This window comes from Cervus canadensis, chromosome 11 (genome assembly GCF_019320065.1).
Source record: "Cervus canadensis isolate Bull #8, Minnesota chromosome 11, ASM1932006v1, whole genome shotgun sequence".
NCBI lineage: Eukaryota > Metazoa > Chordata > Mammalia > Artiodactyla > Cervidae > Cervus > Cervus canadensis.
This window is the reverse complement of record NC_057396.1, coordinates 43,876,341-43,887,295: the sequence shown is the minus strand read 5'-3', so window position 1 is coordinate 43,887,295 and position 10,955 is coordinate 43,876,341.

Below are 10,955 nucleotides of genomic sequence, written 5' to 3'. Positions count from 1 at the left end.
CATAACCTATATCAGTGTCTCATTAAACAGATTTGTTCCTTCAGGAATACAATGGTTCTTTTCACTGAAGTCTCATTTTTCAGATCCTAGATACCTTTGTGCTGCTGTCAAGACTACTGTAGCTCTTCCTGCCATAAAAATGTGTGTGTGTGTATGTGTGTGTGATCACAGAATTTTATTATAATTCTTATGTTTCTACATAATAGCTCTTATCAAGTAAACTAAATTCTGTAGAGTTCAGTTTCTCATTTAAAAAGTCACCTGATTAATATTGTGAAAATTAAACAATACAACATTTGCAATAACTTCTGTAATTTCTAGCCCATAAGGGGAAGCCTAGTATAAATGTCTATTCCTTTTTGTTTCCTTCTCACTGTGATTGAAATAAATCGTTTTCAGAATGCATGTTACTTTATTTTCAACATTATTTCTTTGTTTTAAGAAACAGAATAAATTGAAGAATTGCAATTTTTTCTCAATCTTACCTAACTACTAAATAAATTTTTGGATAGCCAAATTATCTCACATTTTAAACATTTTCTGTAGTAATTCTATTTCATTGAAGTTGAATTTCATTTTGTGGTCTGTTTGAAAGTGCAAGTCACTCAGTTATGTGTAACTCTTTGTGACCCCATGGACTATAGCCTGCCAGGCTCCTCTGACCATGGAATACTTCAGGCAAGAATACTGGAGTGGGTAGCCATGCCCTTCTCCAGGGGATCTTCTTGACTCAGGGATTGAACCCAGGTCTCCTGCATTGTAAGCTGATTCTTTTCTGTCTGAGCCACCAGGGAAACCCATGGTCTGTTTGTCCAGCTTTAAAAAATTCACAATGATTACATTCACAGTAAAAATGATACATTAATACTCAAAAGTGTAGTCATGGGATCTCTTAACAGTGGTATAGATAAATGTTTTCTGAGCCCTGGTCAGACTTTTGCATTGAGGTGAAAGTTCATAAAAAGGAAGAGAAAATTCTACTATCTTCCTTTAGTGAGATTAGAGAAAGAATTATTTCTGAAATGAATATTCTTTCAGGGATTGATGGAATCCCCATATCTTTTGGAATTTTTCCCCAGTCTTCCTCCAAGCAAATCATAGTTCATTTTTTTCTTTCTAAGGAAATAAAATGGATTATTTGTTTAAGCTATAACTGCTTTTATTCCTGTTTGTTCTCAGGAATTCTCAACTTTCTCATTTTAGGAAGACCTTTGATGAGACAAGGGTTATCAAGGAAGACTTTTCCACTGTTTCTGTGTGTGTGTGTGTGTGTGTGTTTGTATGCACAATCAATATCTTAGTACTGATTCTTGGAAACAGAAAAAATTTGGGCTTTTAAATTTTCCCTTTGACCTCTGCCTTCCTGTCTGCCCACTGCTACTATAACTAAAGTTCTGACTTACTAGGAAAAATCTGTACTCTTGAATTATTGACCAATGACTCTCTAGGGACATTGATGCCTTTTCTTTTACTGGAATGCCCCATTCTCCAGTTCAGGATGAAGCACCTAGTTATGAGAAAATGAAGATCTGAATGTCTATATACAAAAGAAAAGATCAGTTCACTGTGTGGTACTCACTTTCTCACAGAGGTTCCTGACCCCAGAAATGAAACCACCTGCTGATGAAAAGAATAGAAATCTATAAGTTTCTCCCAGTTACAGATTCTCTTCTCAGTAAAAGACTAAGAAAGTGTCCTGGAATTTCATCAATAACTGATGCTGGAAAACTAGACAGTTATATGTAAGAGAATAGAATTGAACATTTCCTCAGACCGCATAAAAAAGTAAATTAAAAATGGATTAAAGCCTTAAATGTAAGCCCTGAAAGCATAAAACTCCTAAAAGAGAATGTAAGTAAGACAGTTTCTCATAAAAATCATTGCAATATGTTTTTGAATCTGTCTCCTAAGGCAAAAGAAATAGAAACAAAAACAAAAAAAGAATGAGACTTAATTAAAAGCTTCTGCACAACAAGCAAAACAATTGGCCAAATGAAAAGACAACATACAGAAAGGAAGAAAATGTTTGCAAGTGATATGACCACTAGGGGTTAATATCAAAATTTATCAAAAAAACCAAGACCCCAACAACAAATAAATAGAAGCCTGGAATAGACATTTTTCTAAAGAAGACATAGATTTCTAACAGGCACATGAAAAAATTCTCAACATTGCTAATCATCAGGTTTGATGAAAATCAAGCCTACAAAGAAATATCACCTAACATCTGTCAAAATGATTATTGTCAAAATTCCACAAAAAGAAAATAAATAGCACAAATACCAAATGTTGGTGAAGAGGGAGGAAAAACAGGGAACACTGGCACAGTATCGAAATTTTTAATTGGTGTAGGCCCTATAGAAACAGTACAGAGGTTCTTCAAAAAGCTGAGAGTAGAAATGCCATATGATTCAGCAATTCCACTCCTGGGTATGTGTCTGAAGAAAATGAAAATATCAATTCAAAAAGATAATGCACCCCAAAGTTCACAGCAGTATTATTTCTTACGGACAAGATAGGGAAGCAGCCTAAGTGTCCATACAGATGCATGAACGAGTTGTGGTGTATATACACACTACATGTCTGACTATGGATCAGAAGAGTCCAGGTTCAACGCCTGGCTGGCTCGCGGTGTGCATCATCATTTGGGGGTTTCCCTGCTAGCTTAGCTGGTAAAGAATCTGCCTGCAGTGCAGGGACCCCAGTTTGATTCCTGGGTTGGGAAGATCTGCTGGAGAAGGAATAGGCTACCACCTCCTGTATGCTTGGGCTTCCCTTGGCTCAGCTGATAAACAATCTGCCTGAAATGTGAGAGACCTGAGTTTGATCCCTGGGTTGGGAAGATTCCCCGGAGAAGGGAGAGGCTACCCACTCCAGTATTTTGACCTGGAGAATTCCATGGACTGTATAGCCCATGGGGTCTCAAAGAGTGGGACAGGACTGAGCGACTTTCACTTTCACTTTTCATACACAATGGAATATTACTTGCCTATAAAATAAAGTGAAATTCTGCCATTTGCAACATGCATGGACCTAAAGTGCATTAGCTTAGTGAAATAAGTCAGATAATGAAAGTAATTTGTTATCACTTATATGTGGAATCTAAAAAATAAAACAAAGTTATATAAAAAAACAGACACAAGGCAAGGGTGGGATGTTCTGAGAGAATAGCATTGAAATAAGCATACTATCAAGGGTGAAACAGATCTCCAGCCCAGGTTGGATGCATGAGACAAGTGCTCAGGGCTGGTGCACTGGGAAGACCCAGAGGGATGGGATGGGGAGGAAGGTGGGAGGGGGTATCAGGATGGGGAACACATGTAAATCCATGGCTGATTCATGTCAATGTATGGCAAAAACCACTACAATATTGTAAAGGCTAAAAAAATTAGCCTCCAACTAATAAATGAAAAAAAAAAAACAAAAACACAAATCCTAGATATAGAGACCAATCTGGTGGTTACAACTGGTGAGTGGGAAGCAGGGAGAAATGAGGTATTTATATAGAATTAAGAGATACAAACTACTATGTATAAAATAAATAAGGTACGAAAATATATTATATACTATGGGCAAATCTAACTGTTGCTTGTAATAAACTTTAAATGGACTCCAATATATAAAAACATAGAGCTTCCCAGGTGGCGCTAGTGGCAAAGAACCCTCCTGCCAATCCAGGAGAGATGTAGTAGAGATGCAGGTTTGATCCCTGGGTGGGGAAGATCCTCTGGAGGAGGGCATGGCAATCCACTCCAGTATTCTTGCCTGGAAAATCCCATGGACAGAGAAGCCTGGCAGGCTACAGTCCATGGGGTTGCAAAGAGTCAGACACAACTGAGCGACTTTCACTTTCATATAAAAAAATTGATTATTTGAAATTTAAATACTGAGAAGACCTGCTTGATCCAGTTGTCTGTGTCCCTCCCCCCTGTACTCCCCGGCCCCCCTCCCTAATAGCAGAGCCTATGTCTCAGGGGATCCTGGATTCAAGGAAAGAGTGCATCATCTTGGTGATGACAGCAAATCTAGCAGAAACAAGGCAACAATGACCTTGGTGGCATAAGGAAGTGAAAGTCGCTCAGTCATGTCCGACTCTTTGCAATCCCAGGCCAGGCTCCTCTATCCACGAGATTAGCCAGGGAGGAACACGGGAGTGGATTGCCATGCCCTCCTCCAGAGGATCGTTCCAACCCAGGGACCCAACCTGCATCTCTTACGTCTCTCCTGGGTTGGCAGGCAGGTTCTTTACCACTAGCACCACCTGGGAAGCCCTACAGAGATGGTGGAGGCTGGAAATTGCCACCTCTCAAACACAACCAGAGGCAAAGCAGATAGGAGAGCTCAAAACCTTGTTACCACCTACTGGAAAACAAAGGAAAGGACTGTCTCAAAATCTGTCATTTAATTTCACAGGCACAGAGAACAATTCATCAAACAGTGTGAAGAAGCACAGTAAACCATTCAACAAAGAGAAAATGACAATTCTTCAGAGACCAAACAAAGTAACAGAATGTTTTGATCTAACTGATAGAGAATTCAAAATAGGTCTGAAGAAACTCAAAGAGATAAGAAAACTAAGAAAAGCAGTTGAATGAGCTTAGAAATAAAATTACAGAACAGAGGAATGCTTTCCCCAAAAGACTAAAGAATAGCCAAACAAATTCTGGAGCTGAAGAACACACACACACACAACGGAGTAAAGAATTCACTGGAAGACATTGAAAATAGAGCAGACCATAGGAAGAGAGAATTTGTGAGCTCACAGAAAGAAATCTAAGGATGATACAAGTAGAAGAGGAAAGAGAAATATGATACTAAAAGATGAGGAACACTTCTCTGGTAGCTCAGTGGTAAAGAATCCCCCAGCCAAAACAGGACACATGAGTTGGGTCTCTGATTCAAGAAGATCCTGCGTGCCGTGAAGCTACTAACCTTACAGCGTGTGCTCTGCAACAAGAGAAGCCATTGCAGTGAGAAGCCCACATATGGCAAGTAGAGTAGACCCCACTTGCTACAAATAGAGAAAGCCCCTGTGGCAACAAACATCTAACACAGCCCTAAGTAAGGAAATAAGGAAATTCTGTAAGAGCTAGCTGACAGTTTTAGGAAGGGCACTACTAGCGTTAATGTGTATCCCATTAGAAAAAGAGAGGAAAGAAGGAAAATAAATATTATTTAAAGAAATCCAACTTTTCTTTATTCCCAATAAATAATCCAGTATTTATTAATATTAAAAGACTCCAATAGAATCAAAGTTTTAAAAAAAAATAAAGTGGATCAGGGATATCTGCTCTCATCCCTACTTGTTCCCTCAAATTCCCAGTTTCTTTAACTTTGGACAATCTTTGATTTGACAAGAGATTCTCAGGAGGATTTTTTTCCAGTTTCTGTGTCTGTATGTGTATGCACGTACTCATATCTTAGCTCTCATTCCTTCAACAAATTGGATAATGTCCAGCCAACTTGGGGAACGAAAACTACTGAGTCTCCAGATGCAATTCTAGTCTCATCTGTAAACAACACACTCACAGACACACCCAGAAAGAATGTCTAATCTGGGCACCCAGTGACTAGTCTTGTTGACATGTGTGCTCAGTTGTGTCTGACTCTTTGCTACACCTTAGATGGTAGCCTGCCAGGCTTCTCTGTCCGTGAAATTTTCCAGGCAAGAATACTGGAGTGGGTTGCCATTTCCTACTCCAGAGGATCTTCCCAATACAGGGATTGAACCTATGTCTCCTGGGTCTCCTGAATAGGCAGGCAGATTCTTTACCACTGAGCTACCTGGGAAGCCCCTTGTTGACACATAAAATTAACCATCTCACTAATTTTCCTACTTTATCATTATTATGCTAAGGTCATAGGGATTATATGTTAAATAATGTTAGATGACATTGCCCAATAAATGTCATGCCTACAGTTTCATCTTTCTCAGCCTATTTAGGAAAAGTGTCAATTTGGTCATATCACGTCTATTTCCTCAAAGTTGGCGTCAGTGAACAACTGCTTTGTGATCGCCCCTCTGACCGACCACTTGAGTGATTTCAGATTTGTTGAGCCATCTCCTCTAACATGACCTAATAGGATAGACTGGCCAGATTCACTGACTTTAGCTTATGGACACGGGCCAGGGGAAAGCACAGCAGTGTTGCTGCCTCAGGGAAATCCTCAGTGTGGGTCTTCACTGGGGTAAAGGGGGTAATTTACTCTTTCCTCCAGACAGCTTATCAGTAAGGAAACAAGACAAGTTGGGTGTCTGTGAAATTAACTTGCTCAGTAAGTTCAGTTTTCCAAAGGATAAAATACTTTGAAGAGACAGGAGAACAGTTTCCAGGAGGAGAGCTGAGATAGAGAGAAACTATCATTGACCCACCAAGCTCAGGCACAAAAGCCTTGTCATTGCCCATAGAACCTATACGGAGAGCTTCTATTGGCCTACAGTTTATCTTATCCTTTCCTGCCCTTACTCCACACCCTTGAATTTAACTTTCATTTCCCTCATCTTCTACTTCGGATCATCATAGTGGAGGTCAGGCCCCTGGTGAGGTGAGTGAATCCTGAACACATCTGCCCAGGGCCTGTCTTCACTCTTCTCCAAGGAATCACAACTTCTCCACTGGTGTCTGAGGATAACTGAGTGGTTTGTAGAGGGCAGAGTTTGAGAGACACACTAGAAAAAATTAAATCTTCTTGGGTGAGTTTTATTTGTTGTGTGGAAGCTGTTCTAAAGGGGGAAAAAGTCCAACTTGCAGACTTCCTTCTGAGAGTGCTGACTGAAGATATGTCTGGGGAGGGGAACTATTACAAGAAGCGGGGCTGGAATAAAGCAAATGACTTTATTGTTTCTTCCTTGGAAGGGATGTTTATTTTTCAAGGCTGAATCTACCCACAGCTCCTTCCCATTCTGTGAGTTTGAATTGCACCTTGCTGAGGACATTTATCTGCATGACTGTGTAGGTAAATTCTCATTCCCTAGGCTTGCCTGGGCTCAGGTGTTGGATGCTATGACATCTGGCAGGTTCTGCAGGCTGTCATGAATTCTCTTGTCCAGACTCGGAACTGCTGCACTTCCTTACATCCCTAACCTGTTCATCCTTCTCCTTGAGCCAGATAGGCCACCTAGAACCAACTCAGCTGAGAGATCAGAGGCAAGGGGAGCACATGGGAAGAATTTCTAGAAGTGACATCTGGAAGCATTTAACTTCTAATAACAGTGATATCTAACTTTTATTTTTAAAATCTTACTTGATTGGTATTAATGATATAAAAGGATGTCAGAGAAGTATTATCATAACAACATTGTGAGACCCACATGGAAAGTAATTTAGAGGAGTCTCTGCATTTCCCCCCCTTTCCTCCTTCCTATAGAAGTTTCATCTGCACCCACCTTTCTCAGGCATATGGATGACACAAGTCAAATCTTTTTCCTCACTCCAATTTCCCTTTTTCTGACCAAGTCTTGTTTCATCAAGGTTGACTTTGGAGATAGTCACCTCTGCCACCTATTCTTGTCAACTTCTTGGGCGTGGTCAGTGTTAGACCCTTGTCTTCTGAATTCATACAGTTCACCTCTGTCAGGCCAATTGCAAGCCTTTAGAATTGTTTTGTTACTTTAGTTTTTCAGGTTTTACTTTGCTAGTATTGTAAAGTATTTATATTAAATAATAGTAGATGACTTCCTGGGAAATATTACAAAACCCAATTTCACATTCCAATTCTATTTGGGAAATGTGAAGTTTTCTCATATAACATTCACAACTTGTGGCTATATTATGTTTAGAGAAACAGTTTAACTGTAGTCACAAAAGAAGAAAGTCATCTCTATGATCTTACTATTTTCCCTTTTATGTAAATACTGTCTTTTTATGTCCTTTATGCTTATCTTTGACTGTTATATCTGAGGTGTTTTAAGTTTGTGTTTTCATGAGCTCCAAGTTAAAAGATCAAAGGTAGGGATCAGGCTTCTGACATCATGGGAGTCAAATGGGACTTGAAGTTTCATCAGGCAGATGCCTCTCATGTTCCCACATCTATCTTCCTGTTGCCGAGGGAAGCTTGTTTCACTGCTTAGAGAGTGATGGAGTGTCATCCTTCAGGTATGAGGACTGGTTCCTTCATGTCTCTTGTGAATCTAGCTGCTTTGATATTAGATTCTTGGAGCACTGCAAGGAAAATAAATTTTGCCATTTCATGTCTGAATGCATGCTCTGGGCCTCCCTTCTTTATAGGCTCTTGATGCATCTCAGCAGTAGCTGGTTCTTGAATAGGATGAGAAATAATTGGAGGCCCCTCACCATATTTTAAGCAAAGCTTTAGCCATAAAATGATATAATGTCTACCCCTGACCTTGATATTCATTAACGTGTTATCTTGTGCACCTACCAAAATGCACTTAATACACCCAGACTAGTTTTACTGTCAAAAATGTGGCCTTAAAGTGAAACGTTGCTGCTGAGCCATGAAAGACACCAGGATTCTTGGCCTCCAGAGGACAGGAATTCAATCCAGGGCCAGTGGCGAGGCTTGATTGCTCAAAGCTTCTGTTTAACAAATTTTTATTGAAGTATAAAAGAGATTGACAAAGCTTCTGACATAGACATCAGAAGGGGGCAGAAGTAGTGCCCCCCTTGCTAGTTATAGCAAGCTGTTTTATGTCTTTTAGACAGCTATTAATTAGATAAGAGAGATGTCTCAAGGCTGAGGGAGCTTCACCAGCCCCTCTCCCACAAAATGCATTTTTGAGATAGGATGGCATGAGGTGTGTCATCCCCCAGCCATGAAACAATTGATATGAATACTGGTTTGTTGAGCTATTATCTGTCCAAGATTTGAGAAAAGAAAAAAAGTTAGTCTTAGGTGGAACCACTTTGAAGAAAGGCAAATTCCAAAGCAGATACATAGTTTCATTAACATAGCTTAAGGAACATATTTCCATAAGAAAAACACATTGGTTAGCTCAAGGATTGAGAAAGTCAAATTCAGGTGGAACGAGGTGTCATCATGGCAACACAGAATTTTAAGAGAAACCTTGTTTTAATTTATTATAGAGAAGGAAAAAAATCTGACACTTATAGTTTGTTTCCTTCTGCTGCTTAAGGGAGACATGAAGAATGTCTGACACTTGCAGCCTATTTCCTCCATTTGGAGACCCCTGGCCTTCCTGCCTGTTACCCTCTCAAAAGTCTGCTGACTTTTCACTTTATTGTAACCCAGTAGGCTTCCCAGAAAAACAAAACACACACACATACACACACAACACAGAACAAACAACAACGACAATAACAAAACTTAGAAGAGTAAGCCAGTATTACCTTTCCAGGAAGAAAGATTCCAGGACTGATGCTACCCCTTGTTCCCACATATCTAGTCCAACTCCCAATCTTGTTCTCTTACCTCTTCTTATCTTACTCTCACCCGCTGCCCAGCATTTCCTTCATCACCCTGTCCCTCAAGCTATCATCATCTCTCCACTGAGCAGCTGTGCCTGCATCCTACCTGATCTTCCCAATTCCGCACTGGGTCCATCCAACATCTCACAGCCCAAGGGCACAGCTGGTCATGCCCCCACTCCTCTCTGATGGGAAAACATTAATAACTTCTCCTGACTCTTGGAGATGGGTCCCTGAATGTTACATAATTTGGGAAGTGTCATGTGTAACGTCACTGCAGCCTCTTGTGATGCACAAAGCCTAGCAGTCTTCTGTACAACAGCCACACTGGCCTTTTCAAACTCATACAAGATGATATGTCTTCCACACACAGCTCGTTTCCTCTACCTGGTAGGTTTTTTCTTCTTTCTCATTCCATGTTTCCTTTGTCTTCTTCAGTTTGCACTTTCACTGTTGTGTTTTCAAGCTGAAATTCTTGGATAACCTTTATTTTCTCCAATTATTTGATTTCTAAACAACATCTGCATCTTTTTGGTAATGTTTTCCACATTTGTTCTTTTGTGTGTATACAAGTATATATATCTGCACCTAAGGCTGAATTTTTATTTACTATTACTTTCCAGGTGAATATCAAGTTAATAGTGGTTTAAACCTTCTGTTTAGACTCATATTTCTTTTTATGGATATTAGTCTAGTTGCTAGCATATGTTACTTATTAGTGATTATTAGTTGAATGATCTTGCCCAATATATTGAGTTTTTTTTTCAAGACGGACGTTTATTTCACCTGTTTATGTGTTTTCAGATACCTGACTTGTGTAATCAGTTGAATATATTGATACTACATCCCTCCCTATAATCCTCTTATACACACACATCTTTGGGCTCCTATCAATATCCTTGACCTATTTCCAGGCCAAGGTGAAATCACTATTTATCCACTAAGACTTCCCAGTATCTCCCAAGTGATCTGTATCTCTTCACTTCTTCACTTCCACACCCCCACTGCATTAGGTAATAATTGAGTCCATGAATTTGCCTTTGTTTGTCTTTGATTAGCTCAGTGGGTAGGAGGCAGGCCCCTGAAGGAGGGCCCCTAATACATTAGGTTTAGTTCCACTCTGTGTATTGAAGATACATGATCTTTGTAAGTCACCATCTCTCTTTACATATCTGATAATGGGTTTGCTCTTACCAAGTACAGACACACATAGTCAAATATTATATGTGTGTGCTCAGTTGTGATCGACTCTTTGCGACCTCACGGACTGAAGCCCGCCAGACTCCTCTGTCCATGGGATTTTCCCAGCAAGATTACTGGAGTGGGTTGCCATTTCCTCCTCCAGAGGATCTTCCTGACCCAGGGATTGAAACTGAGTCACCTGCATCTCCTGTATTGGCAGGCAGATTCTTTACCACTAAGCCACCTGGGAATCCTTGTCATATATTAAAATTATGTAATGACAATAAGGGAAATCACTGTAAAAGTCCAACAAATGATGACAATGATTACACTGTGATAAGTCTTCAGAGCAGGTCTATGTGATAAGAGAACACTTAAGGAGAA